The sequence below is a fragment of the Equus caballus genome, chromosome 2 (assembly GCF_041296265.1).
Source record: "Equus caballus isolate H_3958 breed thoroughbred chromosome 2, TB-T2T, whole genome shotgun sequence".
Classification (NCBI taxonomy): domain Eukaryota; kingdom Metazoa; phylum Chordata; class Mammalia; order Perissodactyla; family Equidae; genus Equus; species Equus caballus.
The window spans coordinates 111,931,422-111,954,695 of NC_091685.1; the positions used below are offsets into that span (position 1 = coordinate 111,931,422).

General features: G+C 40.2%; 1 protein-coding gene and 1 long non-coding RNA gene across 4 annotated transcripts in view; both read left to right on the forward strand.

Moving 5' to 3' along the window:
• TRPC3 (transient receptor potential cation channel subfamily C member 3) overlaps window positions 1-23,274 on the forward strand; it is a 142,895-nt gene that overhangs the window by 20,555 nt on the left and 99,066 nt on the right. The window lies entirely within an intron of this gene.
• Window positions 1,125-3,831, forward strand: LOC111770395 (uncharacterized). The gene is made up of 2 exons (XR_011430785.1): window positions 1,125-1,258; window positions 1,892-3,831. It is a non-coding gene; the product is annotated as an uncharacterized lncRNA (long non-coding RNA).

The following is a 23,274-nucleotide window of genomic DNA, read 5'->3' on the forward strand; positions in this document are numbered from 1 at the left end:
AGTTGTGTGTGAATTAAATACGGCTGGACTCACTGTGGTCTTTGGTTTCCCCGTTAGAAGAGATTTTGTAAATTGTCAGGGTTCTATCTTATACTCTGAAACTAAATATTTGCAGCAATTCCATGACGTATTTTTTGTAAGGTGAAGAATTATCTCCTATTTACCCATTATACAAATCAATAACTAATAGTAATATTATAGTAATTAATTACTATAGAAAAAATTAATGATGAATTAAATTAAGCTCAGCTAACTTCCTCATGGCCAGGTTGGCCAAGAACCTCTATCGATGTGCCCCAGAGTTCTTCAGAATAAAAACTTTATTATTACCTATTCTGTAGAAATATGTGATACTGTAACATTTATTTGTCACTACCTAATGGTAAGGAAAGCTTCCTTGTAATATAAAAGTCTTGACAGTCAGGAAGGAATATAAGCAAACAGGGGTGTTATTGGTGAATTATTCCGAAAATCTGTTTCTCTGCTCTGTCAATCCACACCACTACCCTCCCTTGTAGGGCTGCATAGTCTAAGTTTAGAGATGGAGAAGCATATGCCATATGCAGAGATAGAATACAGAAAGTATTTTCCCCTTTATCTCAGTATAAACATGGACTTAATGTGTTAGTGAGAATTTTTATAAATCCACTATTTTGGTCAGAATTATTTTGAGTGGAAGTGACTAAACCCAACTAGCGTTGACAAAGGACAGGGGTGGAGCCGGGACTTGAGAACAACCTGATATCACGTCTCAAAGGCTGCCATTCTTACTTTCTCTCCATCTCTCCTTGAGGTTTCTATCTCTCAATCTCTGCGTTTCCGTCTACAGGTCAGCTTTATATTGTCAGACGTATCACTTCACGGATATATAACCACGAGCTGCTCTTAGCCAGGCGTCCCCTAGCATCACCACCAGAGGGAGACTGAGACTAGACTCTGGTCCCAGCTGAAAGGTCGATGGCAAACTCTGATTGGTCTGATTGGCCTAGCTTGTGTTCACCCCGGGTCCGAACCTGTTCCAATCAGCTCTAAGCAGGGCCACCCGAGCCAATCAGAGGAGGCCCTGTAAGTGAAGGGAAGCTCCTATTTGCAGGTGGTTAGAGGAGGGGAAGAAGCATTTCCCAGAAGAAAGCCGTAGGGTTGTGGGCAAGCGATGGCCGCTGTGTCTCTTGTTACACCAGCACGTGAGAGTGGGGCTAACAGGCTCCTTCATACGTGTTTATTCAACACGTATTTATTGAACTCGTTCTTACGCCAGGTAGGAAGCTTGGGATGGAAGACATAGTTATGTGTGTATTCTAGAGCCCAGTCCTAGTTAACGTCATTTAGGGACGGGATGCTCAATGATTAAGAACTTAGGTTCTGAGTTGACAGATAGGAGCTCAAATCTCAGCTTCACATTTACTTGGTATGTGGTCCTGGGCAAGTTACTAACCTTTCTCAGCCTCAATTCTCCTTACACTCAAAGCACGTTCCCAAAGAGGCTGGCATATAGTAAGCACTCAATAAATGACAGCTATTTTTATCAAGAAGATCTTATTGTCCCCATTGTGTTAATAAAATGGTGGACTGTCTTCATGAAATCCCACAGGATGTGGATAAAAATCCATATTGTTTTACTTGAATCGGGGTGGGAGCCTTAGGCACCCTCCCCAGCGCAGTCCCTGTTCTGGCACAGAATACACAGGGGACCCTGTACAAACTAGACCTTACCTCAGAGTAATTTTCTCATCATGCTGGCACCTTGCCCTAAATTCCCTGTGTGTCTGGCTTTTGTGCCTCTTTCCTGTGCTTTCTCTAACACTTGCCGGCCTCTGAGTCTGGCTTTGACCTCTGTGTTCCTGATAGCCTTGTTTGTTTCTGACCTTCTTTATCTTCACCCTCCTGGCAGGTGTTCCTGACTCTCCAGACATTGAGGCCTACATGCTTTCCCGCTGTTGCTGGGGTAACATACTGTATAGAGAATCCGGGCCACATTGGGATATGAGCACGGCACACAGAAAACAGGGAGGGGTGAGTGTATGCATTGCAGGAGAGGGGGAGAGAGTGTAAGTGGGCCACCAAAGCCCTTGTAAGAGGAGAAAGATACATTCCACAGGACAGTGAGTAGCTAGATTTTAGTGGCGGGTTCCCTAAGGCAGTCTATGGTCTGGTTCAGAAGAGACCAGGAGGACTAAGGCATGCAAAATGAAGAGGCACAGCGCAAGAAAACGCGCAGCTGGAAGGATTATCAGGGACTTACTAAATTGCTGGGAGGCTGGACAATCCGGCTTGGAAATGGACAGGCACCAAGACAGCTCTGGAAGACCAAGAGGGAGGAACCCTAGCAAGGTCTCCTGACAGGTCAGGGTACCACTGATAAAATGCATAAAGCCCCTATGTACCTCCGTGTCCCTCGCTCCAGATTCAAAGACCTAGGAGAGAGCATCTGAGTGAAGGAGCAGACCCCCTTGCTGTCCTGGGACTTTGAGAGGAAGGACCAGGGCACTTCTGCTCCTGCAGAAGAAGTCCCTGGATCCACCAGCATCACCTTCAGTGGGAGAGAGGTAATGCAGGGTGCTGCTAGGAAAGGGAGGAGAGCCCAGGCAAACATCCTCTACACATCCTGCAGCATGACATTTTGGTCATTTCATTACAGAAAAATGAGTTGCATTGATTGGAGGAAGATAAATGTCTCCCCGATTCCAACATTCAGGGATTTTAGATTTTTTCCCCCCTGGAATCCATTTTCTTTCTTTCTTTTTGGTGATAAAGATTTGCTCTAAACTAACATCTGTTACCAATCTTCCTCTTTTTTTGCTTGAGGAAGTTTGTCCCTGAGCTAACGTCTGTGCCAGTCTTCCTCTATTTTGTATGTGGGTCACTGCCACAGCATGGCTTGATGAGTGGTGTAGGTCCCTGCCTGGGATCCACACCTGTGAACCCAGGCTGCCAAAGCAGAGTGTGCCAGACTTAACCACTGTGCCACAGGGCTGGTTCCTAGCATCTATTTTTTTTGTTGTAAATTTTATGCAGAAATCCAAATGTAAAACAGATAATAAGGAAAACTACTGGGGTGGGCAGGGGAAAGAAAAGCCCCCACACTCAGCCTCACTTTTGGCAGCCCTGAGGTACCACCGTAGAAAAGCTGCGGCTTTGAGAAACAGTTTGACAATCTCTGCTGAAAGTTCTTAATGGGAGCTTTTTTTAAAAAAAAACAAAACTTCAACCACGTATTAAAATGCAATTCTCACATTAGAGTTTTTAGAGGAAGAAAATGTATGAACCAGTCTATTTCTATCCTAGTTCTTGTCTTTCCTTTCTGTTAACTAGAGGTTAAATTATGGCTGCCAAGAAATTAAAATGCAAGAATGATAAACTGCCCATAAAAATGTTTCTTCACTTTTTAGATTTTTGCCACATGTTGCTGTGTGATTTCAAGTTATTCCTTGAAAGGCTAGAAAATTTACTTTTCATCATTAATACGTTGCAGTTGGGACTTGAAAAGGATGAGCCTGAATGCTGTGTGATTGTTAGAATCACTGGTACAACCAGCAGAGACTGATCTCGAGACAAACAGCTTCAGTGGAGAAGAAACTAAAGACTGGAGGGCACGAACTCCACAATTGTAGAGGTGTTCTCTCCAGCTCAAAACAACGGTGCATTGACTGGACAGAAACGCCAATTGCTAGCACTAAGCCCTGCCAAGTGAACAGGGGAATTCAAAGAGGCCTGCACTATGGAAACTGGCACATTTCAACAGTGTTAAAATTTACAGTCAACTTTTTTTTTCCAGTTTAAAATGGTTTCCAGCATCTTCAAACAGCAACTGGTATAAAATTTTGAATATGTGCTTGTTTCAAGTTCTTGATCTTTACATTTAAAACAGTTATTCCCAAACCCCTTTGCCTAATTGCAAAACAAATCATGGCTACAAGTAGAAAAGAAAAAAATAGATGGATATAGCCGTTTAACATTTAGGATCAGAAAGATTCAGGAATGTAAGGAAGTATTTATTATTATTGTTGTTCTTGTTCTTATTATTGAAAAGTAGACTCATAAAATCCAGCATGGATTGCACTAAACCTGCTGACTTTCATTTCAAATGAGAAGCTAAATTTGGGTGAGAGAAAATCAGTAGCGTGGGGAATTTCAAAGCCATCTCACATTCTAATTCTTCCTTCCACAATTTGGGATATTGCTCAATATGCATTTAGGGGAGAGACAGAGGAAATGCTAACACTACACTAATTAGCCCTTGAGGAAAAGAGCAAATTAAATGTATTTCTGAACAGCTCATTTATATATAGGAATTAATTTTATCCTGAGAGAATTCATTGTTGTACCTATGAGCCAGTATTACTAGGGTTGAATTCTTATATTTGGCTCATGCTAGAATCATACAATGATATTTATAGGACATTTATAATCCTTGTATGACTTCTGACTTCTCATTCCTGGTGTACCACCTACACGGATTGGTGATAACTGCTTTGGGGGCCAAGTAATTATAATAATAATAGTAGTAGTCTTTTCCAGTTGGGAATTTATCATCTAGTTGGGCAAGTGAACACAGACACATGAAAAGCCAAATAACAAAACAAAGAAGTACATATTTAAGGTCTAAACAGGACAACAGTACCTAGGAGTTAGGAGGAGAGATAGGTCATCATGAGCTATAGTGGTCATTGAAAAGCTTTTGGATTGGGTAGGACTTTAGCTGGGTTTTTACACGTTGGTAGAGCTTTGATTAGAAAAATTAGATGGAAGAGAGTATTCATTTTAGTCAAGAGAACTCCCATGCACAATATTCAGAGATATATTAGGGTAAGTAACACTAGCTGCTAGAATAAACAACCTCCAAATGTCAGGGGCTGAACACAATAAACCTTAATTATTCATTTCCATCCCAGCCTAATGTGGTGGGGCAGAATAAGGGATTCCTCTCCAACCAACCACTCGGAGCCACTCATTCCGTGTTTTGCTGTGGTCATCTTCCACGTGTGGTTCCCAAGTTCACCACAGAAGGAGATGGTGAATGGAGGATCGTGCATGGGAGATTTTTATGGGCCAAGCCGCCCGGTGGCGTAAATCACTTCTGCTCACACTCCACTGTCTGGAACACAGTCAGGCTCCAAACTGACTGCAAGGAAACTGGGAAGTGGAGTTCATCTGTGTACTCAAGAGCAAACTTAGGTTATTGAACCAGGCCTTGTTTTTGCTCCAGGAGGTCACATGAAGGACAGTAAGAAGAGCATATCACAGAGGCAAACTTTAATGACTACTGATGGTCAGCTCCCTAGTGCCATTTTCCTCTTCCTAATATTACCCCTATTTTTGTACCCCATGTACCCTTCTCCTCAAGGGATATTGACACTAACTTTAAGTACAGCTGGAAGAAGAGAAGAAAAGTTCAGACCTAGATATCAGAGGTAGTAAACAGGAAGCCATTGTTGATTTCTTTGTAGATAACTGACATGGTAAGAATGATGCTAGCCTACAATGGTGTGAAGACCTTGGAAAGACGGGAAAGATCTGAAAAATAATAATATCCATATTTTTCTTATTTATAATTTTTTTCTCCACAATCTCCTCCTATTACTAGCCCATGAGATTCTGGATTATTGCCCTAGGGAAGAGGAAGGCAAATACCATCTAGGGAAGGTAAAAGATGCCAGGAAGATATCAAAGGATCTGAACTTAAATGGCCTCTGGGGAGAAGTACAGGAGAAGGGGAAGGGAGGATTCCAGAACTGGCCAAGCTTAAATGCTAAAGAACTGACACTATAATAATCTGAAGGGACTCTTTCAACCAAAAGATACTGAGTTGCCTTGAACTGAATAATTGCTTCCCCCCACCCATTACAAAATAGAAGTGGAAACTTCATTATTGCAAATACAAACGAGTATATTTCTATCCGTTATATTTAGGAATGAAAAAGTGTATCTGTTACAGACTGGTTAGGAGGCTGGCTTAGCCTGGGTGTGCACAGAAAGCAGAGCCCTGACACAAGGCTTGCACACGGGTAGTTCATTTTGAGAAGTGATCTCACTGAACAAGAGCTGGGACCCGGGGAGAGTGAAACAGAGAGGGAGGAAAGCCAGTACAATGGCGTGTTGTCTGGCTGGTCACCACCGTGGGCAAATGGAGTTTGCTGTCGATGGCACCACCTATGGAGCCATGCGGAACAAGCCTCAGATCCATCCGCCCAAGGGATGTGAGAGGAGGCATTTTGTTACCCTGTTCCCACTCATACACACTTTCAGGCTGCAATAAGAGGTCCAGCAGGTCCCACAGGCATCCCACACTGAGGCATCAGAGAAGCCGCAGAGCTTAGATAAAAGATGCTCAGAGCACCTTGTGTGAGGGGTTGCAAGGTGACCCTGTGTGGAGCTGGGTGGTCCAGCAAAGGCTGGAGCAAAAGGTGGGCTGAGATGATGGGAGGTGTCTGAGGCAGTTGCAATGTTCCGGTCACAGGATGATGAAGGCACAGGTCAGTACTGAAAAGTCGATGAAAGGAAAGGACAGCGTGCTGCCTGCCCTTCCATCTGCAGGTCTCCTCCGTCCTTTGAGAAAGAGCAGTCATCCCAGCCTTCACAAGACAGCAAGATTTTACTCATGGGCTTTAATAGATACAAGCTACTTAAGGAAGCCTGTAAAAAAAAAAAAAAACTGGAGAAAGGGGGAAAGGCTACCAATTTCCCTTAAAAAAAATCCCACTGATAAAGCAAGCCAGACCAATTTGGGTGTCATGCCCCCTCAGGGTTATCACTTAGTCTGGTGTAAATTGTGGTTTCCCAGAGGGTGAGTCACTGATTAATGTATTTCACTTACTTTTTCTGTAGAATTCTGTGATATCTGCCATTACACAGAAAAAGCAGCTAAAATTGTGAAGTCCCACACTCACCTCCTGTGCCCTGCCCACTATAAATGAACTATTTGTGGCTTATATCCACAGTCAGACAAATGTTTTTACCAGATAATGGTCTCTGGGCACTGATTTCTTCCTTTCGAGAGTTTCTCCTACTGAAACATCCCATTTTCCATATTCCTTCACCCCTGCTGGTTTCCACAGTTCAGCATTTTTGACATCATCATTATGCTAATAGCAGCCAGTAATGTCATAATTAGTAGAGTCCAAACTTTACTGCAGGTTCCAAAAGAAGGAGATTTGACGTTAAAATGTGGATAAAGAAGTGTCTTGGCGGAATTTTTCGGTTAATCACTGCAGTCTCTTACATTTTTCTAAGCATAAGAATCCATTTAGCTAGTGACACCTCTTTTAAATGATTGCAACCTCAGTTATTCTGATTGAAAAAATTTCCATGCTGAGTACATAAGACAGAAAATTACAAGCAAGCTGTGCTTCTATAAAATATTGCTAATGCAGTCATTTTTTTTAACTGCGCTAATATGGAGAACTTTTAAGTCAGTGTTGATACTGTGATTCTTTCAATGTCTGTTAAGGAGTTGTTATGCGCTAAGTGCTAGAGATTCAAATTTAAGGAAGTCCCTCCCCTCAGGGATTTCAGTCTAGCGGGGAAGACAGAAAAATAAATAATGATACTCCCTGTGGAAAATGCTGTACAAGGAGCATGCGTGTGTTAACGGGTCACAGAGAACCCGTAACCACCTCTGGGTTGTGGGGTGTGGTGACAGGGATGGGAGCAGATCAGGAAGAAGGCTGTGAAGGAGAGGCTGCTCTTGCTCTGAGTCTTGAAGCCTGGGTGAAAAATCATCAGAAGAACAGGAAGGGGAGGGCAAGTGCAAAGGTGTGGCTTTGATCGTGGCTTCTTTGAAGAGCTGCAAGACGTAATCAAGCTGGACTGTCGGTGCCGTGGAGAAGCGCTAAGAGGTGATAGCTGACTGGGAAGGTTTGGCTGAGCTTAAAAGTTACACTTTATCCAGGCATTGGGAAGGCAGTCTGGGGATTTAAGCTAGAGAGCGACACGATCACACTGGCATTTTAGAAAGAAAACCTTGGTGGCGGCGTGGGAAATAGACTGATGGGCTGGTGCAATGCCCCGTCAAGCAGCAACAAGCGCATGAAGGAAGGCAGCGGTGATGGAGAGAGTGTACTAAGAAATATCCAAGGTGTAAAACTGACTAGTTCCATAACCAACAGGGGAGACGGTGGTGTGAGGGAGAGGATAGTCTTTGGCTTGAGTGTGTTCGCTTTTTTTCTTTCCTTGATGGCACCAATACTCCTTGCTACAGTTGCTGCCTCTGGTCTCCTGCCAATCATTCTCCCCAGGGTAAAAGCGTGCCTTGTTTGAATCTACTAGTTATAGTCTTATCTTCTGGCATTTGACCTTTCATGTAGAAGATGGGCTGTTTTTACATATCTGGAGGACAGTAACATTTGCACTAGAATTCTAGAAGAATAGCTAGAATTGATAGAACTCTTTGAAGTTTACAAAGCAATTTTCCATTTGTCATCTCACTAAAGACTCAGGGCAATGCTCTGGTGGGTAAAGCCAGTGCTCTCACCGTTCCTGTCTTCCCATGGACAGTTGTGACTGAGGGAGGGTAAGGGACTTGCCCAAATCCACACAGCTTCCAAGGAGCTGCCCGAGGAATCCCACAATATCTTTCTTACCCCAAAACCTCACAGTACCCGCATTAGCTGAGCCTTTTGGTTTTCAGTTTGGAATGTCATACACTGCCTTTTATTTCTATTTTAATACTTATCATATCTATCCAACTTGATTATAATTCTCATAAGGCTAGGAATTAGGTATTATACCTTTTTTTCCTTCCATACTTACTAGCTAGATAATCCATAACAGTTTGTGATTGATAATAGTGATTTCTTTTAAGATGGAAAAGATCTAGGAATTTGAGACAGCATTTAAAGTCAGCACTTAATGATCTATTCTAAAGGAAAGGAGTGTGGATCAAAGAGTGTCAACCAGCCCTGTGGAGCCGATGGGGACCCTGGAAAGATGGCTAAGACCATGGGCTTTGGTGCCAACCAGATCTCTGTTCTCTGTTTGACTTCAGCATTTATGACCTTAGGCAAGTTATTTAACATTTCTATGCCTTGGTCTCTTCATCTCAAAGAGAGAAAGTAATAAAACCATATAGAATTTTTGTGAGGAACAAACAAGAGAGTATAAGTAAACTCCTACTCCAAGGCCTGGTACCTTGCAAATCTCTTAATATATGTATGTAATTATCAGTATGTTAGTCACGCAGATGTCAGCTCCAGACCCCATCCCATTGCCTCACTAGCATTTCCGTGCAACCGTGGACTCTGCTTGTGACTCTGAGTTCCTGCTCTGCAGAGGAGGTCTCCCTCTCACTGATGTCTTGTCTCCATTTCTCCGATTCACACTTCCTTAGATGAGGAACTCAGACTGTTTTTCCTTGAATTTCAACCACATCGTCCCCCTCAAAAAAATTGATGTATTTCTATGTAGAGCACAATTTTACTAATGATTCCAAGGAATGGCAAGGAGGTTACATCACAGATTTCTAGGGCAGACAACTTAAAATGTAACGCTAGTCTTTCTTTTCCTGAAGATCCTTGGCTGTTTCACCAGCTCCAGCTTCCCACTGAGTTGCCTGCCTCTGGCTCTGCCTCTCTCTTTTGCCATCATAAACAACTAAAACAACAACAATAACAGTGGTTCTCCCCATGTTGATGGGGTGGGAGAGAACTCTGCGGCTCCCTCTAACCTCTATCCCCAAACTCAGTATCAAGTCCCTCTTGAGTGGCTGAAGACTGAACAATGGGTCCCTGCGCCAGTTCTCACTCCCTCTCCCCTCCTCCATGGTGTGCGAGGAGGAACGAGCCGCATAGAGATTTATAGAGATTGATTTCTCCACTGAGATGAATTATGCTACCTCTTCTTGATGAAAAAGAACCAGCTACAGTCAGGTTTAGTTTCAGATACATTTTTTTCTCTTAGCAACGTATTATTATTGTATATTGTGGTGATGGATGCTGCCTGCTTAATAAGACATAAAAAGATGATATTGAATGAATTAGGCTTTTTTTAGCATCTCTTTGTTTGCTCAAGACCTTCACTCTTATCCCAGGACTTGCCATCCACAGTGACTGTAACATTGCACAACTCCTCAGGTGATAACTTAAAAAGGAGTTGGGTTTGCATGGATGCAAGAAAACTCCTTGCAAAGCAACGCCATAATTTTGACTCAGATAAACCACCTCTTAAGTAGCTAATTTTTCTTCAGCCTTTGGAATAACATGGTGTCTTACAATCACATAGTATCCATAAATTACTGCAATGTTTTCAAGTTACCTCCATTTGAAATAAAGGATGTCTTGTTATTCTGGGACAAGAAACTAATGTCTTTGTTTTTGTGCCAATGAAAATGAGGCAATCTTGAATTAATGCAGATCTGGAGATCTGATTCTTAAAAAGGTGAATCCCTGAACTCATGGTAAATAAAAAGTTCAGTTAGAAATTTGAAGTATGCCTTCCAGTTTATAGCAATTCCTTTTTGGAATTTTTCCAGTAACTCAGCACATTCAGTATCTTGTGACTGGAAGATTTTAATGCAAGCTTTTTAAGAGAAAAGGATGAAACAAGCTTTTGCTTTCTAGTACATGAAGCCAACTCCCTAACGAAATTGTCTTTTCTAACGTGCACTCAGAAACGTTGGTATGAACCCAATCAAGTGATGTGACTTTATACCAGGCTTTTTGATTGCCACTTTGATGGAGCATAATAGATAGTTTCACTCAAGAATCTTGCTTTATTATCTCTAATCTGCCATCATTTTGATTTGGTAATATACACAATGTCTCTTGTTTCAATTTCCTTCCTTTTTCAATTTACATTTGAGGATTAGACACGTGTGAATTCACAAATCCCCTTTAATTTCAAAATAGAATCAGCGTTTGGAATGATTAGACAGAAGACTAAGATCTTAACCCAATTCTCTGGTATATTAAGAAAAAAAACTAACTTCAAAATAAATTAGTGTTGGATTCGGAATTCTTTATTTTGTCTTCTGAATAACATTTCTCTTTCCCTGCAATACTTGCTATTAATAAACTAAAATTCCAAGACTAATTCGTTGCACAATTGTAATGTAGGCATTTGTTTTTGCCTGCCTAGGATCCTTCCTCCATCTTCTTAGACAAAACCTACATTCTTCTTCATGCTGGGTCTAGGTGGCTGGGAGAGGCACTCCTCCTCTGGGCCCAGGCCAGGGCATGTGAGGAGACCTGACCAATCAGAGCAATGAATCTTGCAAGGATGTGCAGAGCCAAGAGATGGAGAAGAAAGAGCCTTAATTACTTGAGCCTGGTTCCAGCTGGGCCAGAATCTAGTCCACCTTGGAGTCCCTGATTATGTAAGCTTAATTCAGTTTGAGTTAGGTTTCCCATTACTTACAATAGACAGAGTCCTGACTATAACAAATAGCTTCAGAATATATTTATTTGGTGGCATCTCAAGAAAGATTTCCCTTTAGTATATCTCTATTTTTGCCACTAAGTTCGTTCTTGAAGCTAGATATAAGTCACTTACGGTGATAATTTCAAAAGTGACCCAAAAAAGCACATTCAAGGATTTATTGTTTCTGCTTCTGGATGGGTAGCTTTTACTCACATTACCCTCAGGAAATCTTATTTGTAAATCAAAGTTTCTATTACCAAAACTATTTCTGAAATCTGGGTTTGCATTTCATTTACTATGTTTTGTTACTCTGCTTCCTGTTTCTAAACTTTCTATGTATGTACTCTAACATCTCCCAAGAGAGGGAAACTGGACAGTAGGAGATGGGTCTCTTCAGTGGGGAAAAAATACTTTCAAGAAGATTTGTCCTCCTGTGCTGCACCACGAGTTATACTTCTATTTTTTCTCTTCTTGTTTTTATGTAAGAATTTACTTTTATGTAAGCATTTCTTTGATTACTAAGATATATAAATTGAGCTCTTTTGGCTATAAGAGGACAACTCCGACTCAATTGGCTTAATAAAAAAAATGTATTATTTCACATACCAAGAAGCCTAAGAAGAAGTGGCTTCATGGCCAGTTAATTCAACAACTAATTGATGGGTTCCTTCTCTTTTTCCACTTGGCCACTTCAGGAAAGCGTTCCTCATTTAGCAAGATGGCTGTAGTGAGGCCGGGCATTATTGCACAGATGAGAATGTCTAGGAAAAGAAGAGCTGTTTCTCCTCCTGTGTCTCTCTTCATAAAAGATGAAATCAGATCTCAGTAGCCAGAACTGTGTCATGTATTTGTGCCTAAACCAGTTGCTGACGAATGGAAGGGGGATATACTATTGGTTTAATCCCCCCTCCTGGAATTGGGGATGGGACCAGTATCCTCTAAAAGGATGGCCACGTGAAAGAGACGCAGTATCTGAGGACAGCAGTTGAAAAGGTAACCAAAGAGTTCTGCCCAGGGACACTTTCATGAGTGTAAATCCTTTACAGTTGCACAAAATCTAGCCATAGAAGGGCCTTCTTATTAGTTTAATGCTCTGCTGCCATGAAATTCTTAATAAATTTTGAACAATGGGCCTTGAAAATTATGTAGCCTGTCTCAGTTCTGACACATCAAATAACTATGCCAGGAACTTGATAGAGTGTCTTCGTTATGTTTTTCTTTTCCGTCTTTCCTTGGAGTAATATGAAATAAAGTTTTGCTGTGCAGAGGTGAAGGAAAATTAGGCAAAATAAGGTAGAAGACAGTAGCTACTGATGCAAGGAGGAAGCTGTCAGTACAGACGTGAGCAGTCAGAAAGAGAACAGAAGGGATGGGAGATGGAAAGTAAAAAGCAGGAAAAGACAAGGAGGAGGTCTGCCCTGGGGATGAGCCAAAGCACGTCAACACAGCTCATTCTCAGGGGGCTGATTACCAAAGGAGATTGCGTTCTATAGGGATTGGTCAAGGCAAATGTTGTGATTAACTTTATGGCTGTTTAGTGATCCTCATATTTGCTTACAGTTATTTTTGTTGGTTTATTTTAAATCTTCCTCTCTTTTAATTGCTTCTCATGCTATTCCTTTTTTCCTGTCTCTCCAGTTTTTCTGTTGGAGAGCTGCTTTCCTCACATCAGTTATAGTCTCTTTCTCCCTCTTGAGAATAGTTTCTACTGTGAAGTGGAAAGGAGTCTGCCTTACTCACATGTGCAAAGGCCTGGGGAGAACATGGGACTTGAGCTGAACCATCATAAAGCCCTCCAAAGTAAGACAGGAATGCAGAACACTTAGAGACTGTTGGTGTTCATGTGGTTGACTCCCACACCCAACCCCTCTTTCAGGCATGAGCACATGGTGGAAGTCTGGTCTATTGGTAAAGCTCAGTTCCCTGGACTCAGTGGTTATTTCAGGAATGGACACCTTACTTGGCCATCTCATTAAATAAAATTTAGCTCCAGGATATCTGCCAGAGCAATTGGGAATGAGGTGCTCACTATTTGCTGGAGTTCATTAGTAGATAGGTTATAAGCCTGGAGCTGCTGGCTGCCACTTTTCTCCTGACTTGGTCAGAGCCTCAGAATGAAGTTAGCACAGAGGTAAGCAGAGCTGAGATGTGGAGAGAGACAGATTTCTAGTGACAGCATATAAGCATCTGGGTTCAGGTGAGTTTGAACTCTCACCCAGACTTGCAATGATAGGACCAATAAATTCTCTTTTTGGTTTAATTCAGTTTGGTTTAATCCAGTCACTTTTAATCGAAAGCAGTATGACTGATACATATCATTGCTACCACCAAACACCATAAATGTGTATTTTCAGCCACTTTTAAGGAAGATATGTGTTTTCAAGGAAATTTCATTTGCTATTTTCCAATTGTTTTATATGTACTTAGAAAAATAAGGGGCAGAGCCAGCCCTGATGGCCTAGTGGTTAAAGTTCAGCGCGTTCTGCTTTGGCAGCCCAGGTTTCATTCCCAGAGCAGAACCATACCACTCATCTGTCAGGAGCCACATTGTGGTGGTGGCTCACATAGAAGAACTAGAAGGATTTACAACCAGAATATACAACTATGTATTGGGGCTTTGGGGAGGAGGAAAAAAAGAGAGGAAGATTGGCAACAGATGTTAGCTCAGGGCAAATCTTACCCAGCAAAAAAAGAAAATAGAAAAAGAAGGGACAATAAGAGAGACCTGCCCTTGGGAACTTGTGAATGTGTCTTCTGATTGGTGAGGACTAATCTGACACAGTGGATTCAACCAATCAGAACTGAGCAGGACCTGGCCTGTCAGCTGCTGGGAGGAGAGGACCATTTACCTTCACAACTCATGGAGACAGGTCAGTAGAAATTGATGTGGCACTGGGTAAATAACAGATCAATTGAAAGGTGACCTAAGTCCAAAGTCCTTAGCTTATACACATGACAGAAATGTCTTCTAGCAGTGGAGAAGATGAAAAGGACAGAGATTTTAAATCAGATTATGAAGAAATATGTATCTGGATGGGGAGGCACCTTTAGAAAACATCAACATACTTTCTATAGGACTTTCACATAGCCCTAGCTTTCACCGCTCTAGAGTTCCATTAGCTGTCTTCTTATTAGTAGTTGTAGTAGTAAAAATAAGAATAAAAAGACAGACATAAAAAAATCTTGCTGTTAATCATCACTGAGACTAAAATTTGTTTTCTGGAAATTAGCCCCATTAGCTACAGACACTTTTTGAAGAACAAATATATTTATAAATTATATCTATTATATTAACATCACCAAAACCTCAAAATTTATGTATTTCAAAGGTGTAGTGAGTCCTAAATTTAAAGTGCAAATGTATTTGTGCATGCTTTATTTTACTAAAATTCAGTGTATAAATGTATAAAAACCCTCATTCTTTTTTCGTTCTTTCATAGACAAACTCCTAAAAAGTTACTCTACATTTCCAGTCACTGTTCTTCACTTTACTGCCCTGCTTCTGGCTGGCTCATACACGTGAACAGAACAAGAAGATATGGCAGCAGTGAAGTAAAGAGGATGCTGGACTTTCCCAGGAAAGCATTTTTCTCATGGGTGATATGGTGTCATCAAATGGCTTGCAGGAAGGGAGTAATGTGATAAGATTAAACATACACCACATGCACATACACACACAGACATACACACCCATTCTCAAGCTCACACCCTTGGTCTGCAGCCCCAACTTGAACCCCTTGGAACTTGCTTTTCCAGGTCTTGAAACTTGGCTTTACTTAAACAACTATAATCTGATTCCCTTTGCCCTACCACCTCCCCTATATACACAGCCCTTTTTCTGCTTTGAGGGAAAAATTCTGCCTCTAAACTTTAGAACCCACTCCAGACCCACAAAAAAGCAGGGTGGGGTGAGTCAGGGAGTGTCTGGAGGCTGGAGGGGTTGGGTGGCAATAGGGGAGGATTTGAATCTCACTTTGAATTAACTTCTCCAGCACTCTGGCAAAGTCAACAACGGCCTTCTATTTGTCAAATCCAGTGAGAACCTTTCAGAACTTAATCATACTGGGTTTCCCTGGACCTTCTGATATTGTTGACCATCCTTTCTTCCTTCCCGAAACATTCCTCTCCTTTGGCACTTTTCCCCCTTAGGTCTCTAAGACACATCTTCTCTTGCTTACCTTTCTTTCCCTCCAGCATTCCTTCCTTCTCAGACTCCTCCTCTCTTCATTTCACTGATCTTCCAGAGTCATCGCATCCATTCCTAGGGCTTTGACCTCCAGCCTATACACCAGTGATATTCAAACCTTTATCTTTGCCCTGTTCTTTCTCCTGTGTTCCAGACCTAAGTATCCAATACTTATACTGAACAGCTCTACCTGGATATTCACAGGTACCTCCAAGATGTCAAAGACAGCACTCATCATGTTTTCTCCTTAATTCCATTCCACTTCCTTCACAGCCAAGCTACCCTTCATCCTGCATTCCTTAGTTTAGTAAATGGCACAGCAATTCATCAAGAGTGCAATGTGGAAACCCGTGAGTCTCACTAAAATCTGTGTCCTATCAATTTGACCTCCTAAATAACTCTCCATCTCTTCCCCCATATCAGGCTCTCATTTCTCTTACCTTAACTACTGTAATTACTCTATAGTGGGATTCCTGTCTCTAGTCTCTTCTCCCTCCGATTCATCACCTGATGGCTTTCAGAGTTATCTTAAGAAAACAAAATCTTATCACATTACTCCCTTCATGCAAGCCATTTGATGATGCCCTATCACCCATGAGAAAAAAGACTTTTATAGGAAAGTCCAGCATCATCTTTACTTCACTTCTGCCACATCTTTTTGATAAGCTTCTCACTTAGACACAGCTAGTCTTACAGACTATGTTTTTCTTATTCTATTCTTTTACTCAAGACTTTAAGACTACATTACCCTAAAAGAAATTGAGATTTGTGTTTGATTTCTCAATATTGCCATTTCATTTCTTCTCTGTGGACTAACACATACTTCCCTTTGTACATCACCATATATCGTGGCATGAAGGATGCAAAGATAACCCTGTACTGTAACAGTGCTGGGCAGGCAATGTAGCGTGTAACTTATTATTTCACATAAGTAATAAAATATAATTCTCTTCCCAATTTGGCCCTTTCTATGTATGGAATGTCATCTCCTTCTACTCCTCCCCTGTACTCTATGCTTTCCAGAATAAATCACCTCAGATTTTTTTAATACCAAGACCCCTTAGTGTACTTGACTGTGATTTAATTTATAAAAATCTGATATGTGTATAACTTTTGGGGAGAAATATTTGCATAATGCTAATATACTATACAAATACATATTAAAACTTAGATTTCTCTTTGCAAAGGCTTATATGTTCTGTAAGCAGAAAGAATATAAAAGTTTTGTGTTAAGATTAACCCACTATACTAACTGAAAAAAAAATTAGAGATAATGAAGTGTTTGCCCATTGGATAGCAACTCAAAGAGAGCCTGAGGAGGTCACGCTGGAGTACAGAGTTCCCTGGGCTCTCTCTGCAGAAGAAATCACTGCCTGTGCTCCCCACAGACAGTGGAACAGAGACATCTGTGCCCATGTCAGAGAGTGAGGAGCATTTCTTAAGACAAGCCCAATATCATGTCTAATATGATCCACATCCTTCTGAGACTCTGAATCGAGAAAAGACAGACGATGAGGAAGTTTTCAACCACCAATTATAAACCAAATGGCATTTCCATCCACAAAGAGGCACTCACAATCAGACATGTTTACAGTTCATTCCCTTCCTTTCACTGGCACAGAATAGAGTGCATAATGCAGCGGTTTTATCAAAAGGTGGTAATGTGAGAAAGTACGTGCTGAAATCCCTTGACTCCTGTAAATGGAGTAACTCAATGGCCTCGTGAAAGAAAGAGTCTCTGGAATTGTGATAAATGGTGAAAGATTGAGATATTCGGCAAATGATTACGTATGTAAATTTTAAAACATACTTGAGCCAAGGTATCTTGTTTATTAAAATTTGAAGAGGGGCATCGTTTGTTCACACATAGAAATAATGTGCTGTATATGCAAGTGATTTTGGCAATGAAATTATAAAATCTGGTCTAATTATTCTTTCACTTTTCTTGGAGTAAGGTGGGTTTTTAATGTAACCTTTTTTAAAAGACTGTGCTATTGAATAGACATTAGATTATTTTTTCATAGAAAGTGGCCTATTTTTCATTTGTGATTTATTGGGATTGAGTCAAGGCTGATTTTTGACAGTAAAAAACTTGCATTTATTAACTCATTTAAAATGGTAGTGTTCAATTTACAGCAGTAAATATGAAAATACGGAGCTTATGTTCTAGTGGGAGAGAAAACACCACCAATAAAAAATAAATAAGGCAACTTTTGAGAGTAGTAAGTGCCCTAGAGGAAATAAATAAGATAGTATGAAAATAGATACTAATAATAGGTAACATTTGTTGGATACTTGCTATGACCTGGCACATTACATTCTTTACAGGTAATCCTGTAATGTAGGGACTATTATGATCCCCATTTTACACATGAGGAAACTGAGGTACATGGAGGTTAAATAACTTGTCCAAAGTTACAGAGCTACAAATAACAGAGTGAGGATTTGAAGTGAAGCAGTTTCCTGTGTAACGGTGGGCTATGATATTTGAATCAATTGTCTTGCTGGAAACAACCAAAATACTTAAAAGAAACATCTTCTTAAAACCATCAAAGGATAAGATAGATTTTTAAAAGGCCGAAAGTGAAGGGAAATGAGAATTCTGGAAGGTAATGGGCACAGAAGGGAAGTGGGCATAGAAATGCTTTTGCTCTGAAGGCATTTCCCACTCTGGGTAAATTAGAAGCTTTATTTTGATGGCCTGTTAGACAAGGACGATGGCACAATGTAGAGAATGTAGTGGAAGACCCTCTTTCAATAAACTGGAAACCTTCTTCCAAAAGGCTGTACATTCAGGATAGGTGTGAACAACTGAGAAGAAAATAAAGCCTGCAATTTAATTGCTATCTCAAGACTTAAATTTGGTTCGAGGTGGAAGTGCCCCCAGAGGTTAGCAGAGGCAAACAAAAATTCTCTCTGAAGGTTGGTACTTTCATCTGTGGGCCTCAAATTGTTTCCACAAATGATTTTCAAATACAATGTCTTACACATGAAGCAAACCAAGAATATAAGGAAACTAGACCTGAGTAAGAACCAGCAGAAACAAACAGACCCCAAAAGACTTCAGAGGCAGACAATAAAAGAAATATGCTCATTTTTTTTTTTGAAATATACAAAAGATAAGTTTGAAGACATCTGTAAGAAATAGAAACCTATAAGAAGTCACAAAGTGAAACTTCTGAAAACAAAAAAAGATTTGAAAAAAACCCCAGATCTTCTAGAAATAAAAAATATGATAACCAAAACTGAAAAATCAATGAATGAGTTTGACATCAGATTCAGGTGAAAAGGTAAAGAGAGAATGGACTGGAATACAGCTTGGAAGAAATTATCCAGAGTATTGTCTGTTGTATGGAGAGACAAAGGGGTGGGAAAAAAAGAGGAAAATGAAGAGAATGTGAAAGCATAGAGTGAGAAGGCTATGTGCTACTTATGGGCATGTTACTAAGAAAATTGGGACAAAGATGATAAGGGAGGGCACCAAACCATATTATGTAAGAGATTTGGGAAGAACTGAGAATATTTAACATTTGTAGTTCAACTTTATTCCACCAACATTTGTTGAACATTTCCTCTATGCCAGGAATTGTTATAGTCAGTGGAGATACAAAAATATATAGGATTGGTTTCCAGTCTCAGAATGTTCATAGTTTCATTACAGTGTAAACGAGAATAGAAGATTAAAGATAAAGAGGATAACTGTATTAAAATAATTTAAGGTTTGTTATGTGGAAGGAGAAATGAGTATGACATCTAGGTAAGAATCAGAAACTGTGAATAAAATATTTAACTTATTAAAATGAATTATTTCCCCAAGATGGAAAGGATTACCTTTTATATTAGTGAGTTTTCTATCATCTGAGCTATTTAAACATAAGGTGGACAGGCACTTTCAGGAGGTTCACATTAGGATATAAGGTTGAACTGTCTGATTTTTTTAAGGTTCTTCTCACCCTGAGAAGCTATTATTCAATGTGTATTAGTTATCTATTGCGGGCTAACAAATTACCACAAGCTTAGTGGCTTAAAACAATATACAGGGGGTGGCTCTATGGCCTAGTGGTTAAGTTTTGCATGCTCTGCCTTGGCCCAGGTTTGGTTCCCAGGCACAGACCTACACCACTCTTCGGCAGCCATGCTGTGGTGGTAGCCCACATACAAAACAGAGGACAATTGGCAGGGATGTTAACTCAGGGTGAATCTTCCTCAAGCAAAAAAAAAAAAAAAAAAAGAGGAAGATTGGCAACAGATTTTAGCTCAGGGCAAATCTTCCTCAGCAAAAAAAAAACAAACAAAAACCAAAAAACCACAACTGATATACATATCTCACAGTTTCTGTAAGTCAGGAATCCAGGCACAGTTAAACTAGGTTCTTTGCTTCTTGGTGTCTCACAAGGCTGCAATTAAGGTTTGGCCAAGGCTGAGGTCTTATCTGAAGACTTGACCAGGGAAGGATCTGGTTTTTGGCAGCATTTCAGTTCTTCAAGGGCTATTGGACTGAGAGGCATTGGCCATAGGTCACCCTGGTTTCCTTATCATGTGGGCCTTTGCAACATGGCAACTTGCTTCATCAAAGTCTGTAAGGAAAAGAGTCTGTTAACAAGACAGGAGTCACTCTGTGTAACCTAATCATGGAAGTGACATCCCATCACCTTAGCCATAATCTATTCATTAGAAACAAGTCACAGGTGCTACTCACATTCAAGGTGAGGAGATTACACAAAGGCATAAATATCAGGAAGTGGGGATCACCAGAGGCCAAGTCAGAAACTACCTATGCCACACTATGAATAAATAAAACAGGTATGTTTGGAGTCTTGAGAAGGTAGGAAGAATTTGGGGAATCAGAGAGTGGGTCATCTAATAAAGAATAAAGGGACTGGGGGGGTAGAATTAAGAATCCAGCCAGATTTTAGCAATCTATGACATAATGCTCTTTAGAACAAAATCTGTTACAACGGAAATTTTGCTCTGAGTTACAACTCCAGTACCAAAATCTGACAAATGTAGCAAAAAAAAGGAAAACTACAGACGATTCAAAAACAGATAAAAATCTTAGTACTAGCAAAGAGATTAATCAGTGTAATAAAAGAAAAATAATCATAATCAAGTGAAGATCTTCCCAGGCATGCGAGGAAAGTTCAGTATTAGAAAATCTATTAAAATAATCCATCATATGGTTCAAGGAAGAAAACATCCAATCCACGATCATCCTCTACACATGAAAAAAAAAAAAAAGACACTTAATAAAATTCAATAATCACTCCTGAGTAAAAAGTCTTAGTAAAATGGGAATAAAAAAGATGCTTTTTAAATAAACGCTTTAAAGTGTTAGAAGAACAGTAGCTAGTATAGTAGATTGATCACTTGATGGTCCAAATTAACAGGCTCCCTGTATCCATGCCTTTTTAATGTGACTTTGCATCTCCTCCCATCAAGAGGTAGTCTGTTTCCCACATCTTGAATCTGAGCTGGCCTTGTGACTTACTTAGGCTAACAGAATGCCGCAGAAGCGAACATGTGCCAGTTTTAAGCATAGCCTTCAAGAACCCTTGCATGTTTCCACTTTCTCTCTTGGACCTCTGACTCCACTTTGAGCACAAATTCTGGCTTGCCTGCTCAAGGATGAGAAATCACATGGAGGAGAGCCAGGAGGTGCCAGCCAAGCCCTGGAATCAGAGTTACTCGCCATCACATGGTTGCGTGCAGACACACGAGGCAGCCCAGATGAGACCAGCCTAAACTGCCTACTTGATTCGCAGTATTGTAAACTAAATAAGTGGTTGCTTGTAACCATTAAATTTTGAGGTCATTTGTTATGCAACAATAGCTCATTGGTACAGCTAGTAAATCTGTGAAAATCCTCAATTGATTTCCTTGGTTTGGGAAATAACTTCTGGCTACATACATCATCCCTCCATTCAAAAGAATGGAAGGAAGGAAGAAGGGAGGGAGGAAGGGATTGAGGGAGAAGAAGCGAGTTCAGGTTACACCCAACTCACTATTAAATTTCTGAATGGTGACAAAGGGAAGCAGGTAATGAAAAGGTTATTTTATATAGATAAGAGGTTTTATTATTGATTTTTAGATCAGACTCAGGATAGTAATACTTGGCTACTCTTCTCATGATGAAGTTATTTCTAAGAATGCCTTGATGCACTTAAAGGATAACTGGCTTGAATTAGAATTGCAGCTAGTTTATGCCTTTTTCCTTATTCACATGTTGAAATATAGATTCATGATAATTACTCAGGATTCTAACTCATTTTTGCTTTCCCAAGATGCTTACTATAAACTACAACACTTTAAATCACAGTGGAGACACTGAATTTCAAGAGGCATAATATTACCTTCATCTTTTGGTTCAAAATCCATCTACCTCTAACATGTTTTCATGGCAGTTGAGTACTTTTTCCCCTTGTTCCAGCAAATGATGGTATTGGAAGGATGATTTGGTGCACCCTACCTAATGCTTTTCATTTTTATTACACATTACTAACTGCTCTGCATTAAATACTGCTTTTCCTTTTCTGGTGCTGTGTAGGATTTGCCATGAAGTAAAATATAACTCAGATATTCAAAATTATCCTTTGAGGATTAGCTAGTCATTCTAACTATTTTGTGCCATAAAAATTGGACCTCTAGTTTAGATTTTAAAAAGCAATGTAAATCTGGGAAAATAAATAGCCTGTTAAACAGCCAAAGTCATGATTAAATAGTCACTGTGAGCTCCAGCCTCTTCTTGAGGAAGAAGTCATGGACTTTGGGGATTATTCATAAGTCCCCATGACATCTTTGAATCCAACATAATTGAAGGGGATGAGTAATTTAAAATCTATTTGGAATCTCCAGAACTGAAATTTCCCTCCAACCTTTCTCCCAGCTCTTGAGTCGCATCTTAAATGAATGAACCAAATAGCCCTCAGGAGTAAACATCCTTCTTTATTTTTTTTCTCTGAAGATCTATTTATTTCCCAATTACCTCAATGTAAGCTGGCTCTCCTGGCATAACAGCTTTCAAATTATATCATTGCTTAGGCTGTCTCCTTTCTTAGGTCTTCTCTGCTTGTTACAATCTTTTCCTGATATTTATCTTACAGATATTTATGGAGCAACTAATATGATCATGACACTAGGCCCTATGATAAAGAGTTTATGTTTTTCCCTCAGGAAGAGAAGACATTGAAGTTATTCTTTTAAAAACACTACTTTAAAAGGTATTGTTACTTTTATCATCATCCAGAAAACCTTTTGGTATCTGTTCCTTAAGGAGCACATTCCTAATTCGCCCTTCTAACTAATAAAGAGAATTACACTTTGGAGTCAAGTTCCAAGCTCAGTTTTCCTGCTTAGAAAATGAATCTGCTCTAGCCGATAAACCAAATTCTGAAAAACTGTAAAAAATACATCCTCAATTGCTTGTCTCTGACTCAGTTCTGGCAGGTTCTGATAGTGAGTTGGGGGGACAATGAAGGTGCAAGGAGCTCCAAACACGCTTCTCTTTCCATTACCATCATTGGAACTCACAATTTTGCCTGGTCAAAAGCAGTAGTACCGTTAACCCCATGAGATAAAGGCATCTGTTTCAGGCAAATTCTTTTTACACGTGACACTTCGTCACTTTGTTTTTTGTTTCATTTTGCTACAAATATACTCCCAAAATAGCCTGCAAATTGGGATCATTTCACTAACAAGATGGTTATGCAGAAAATGTAACATGGTGTGAAAAAATTATC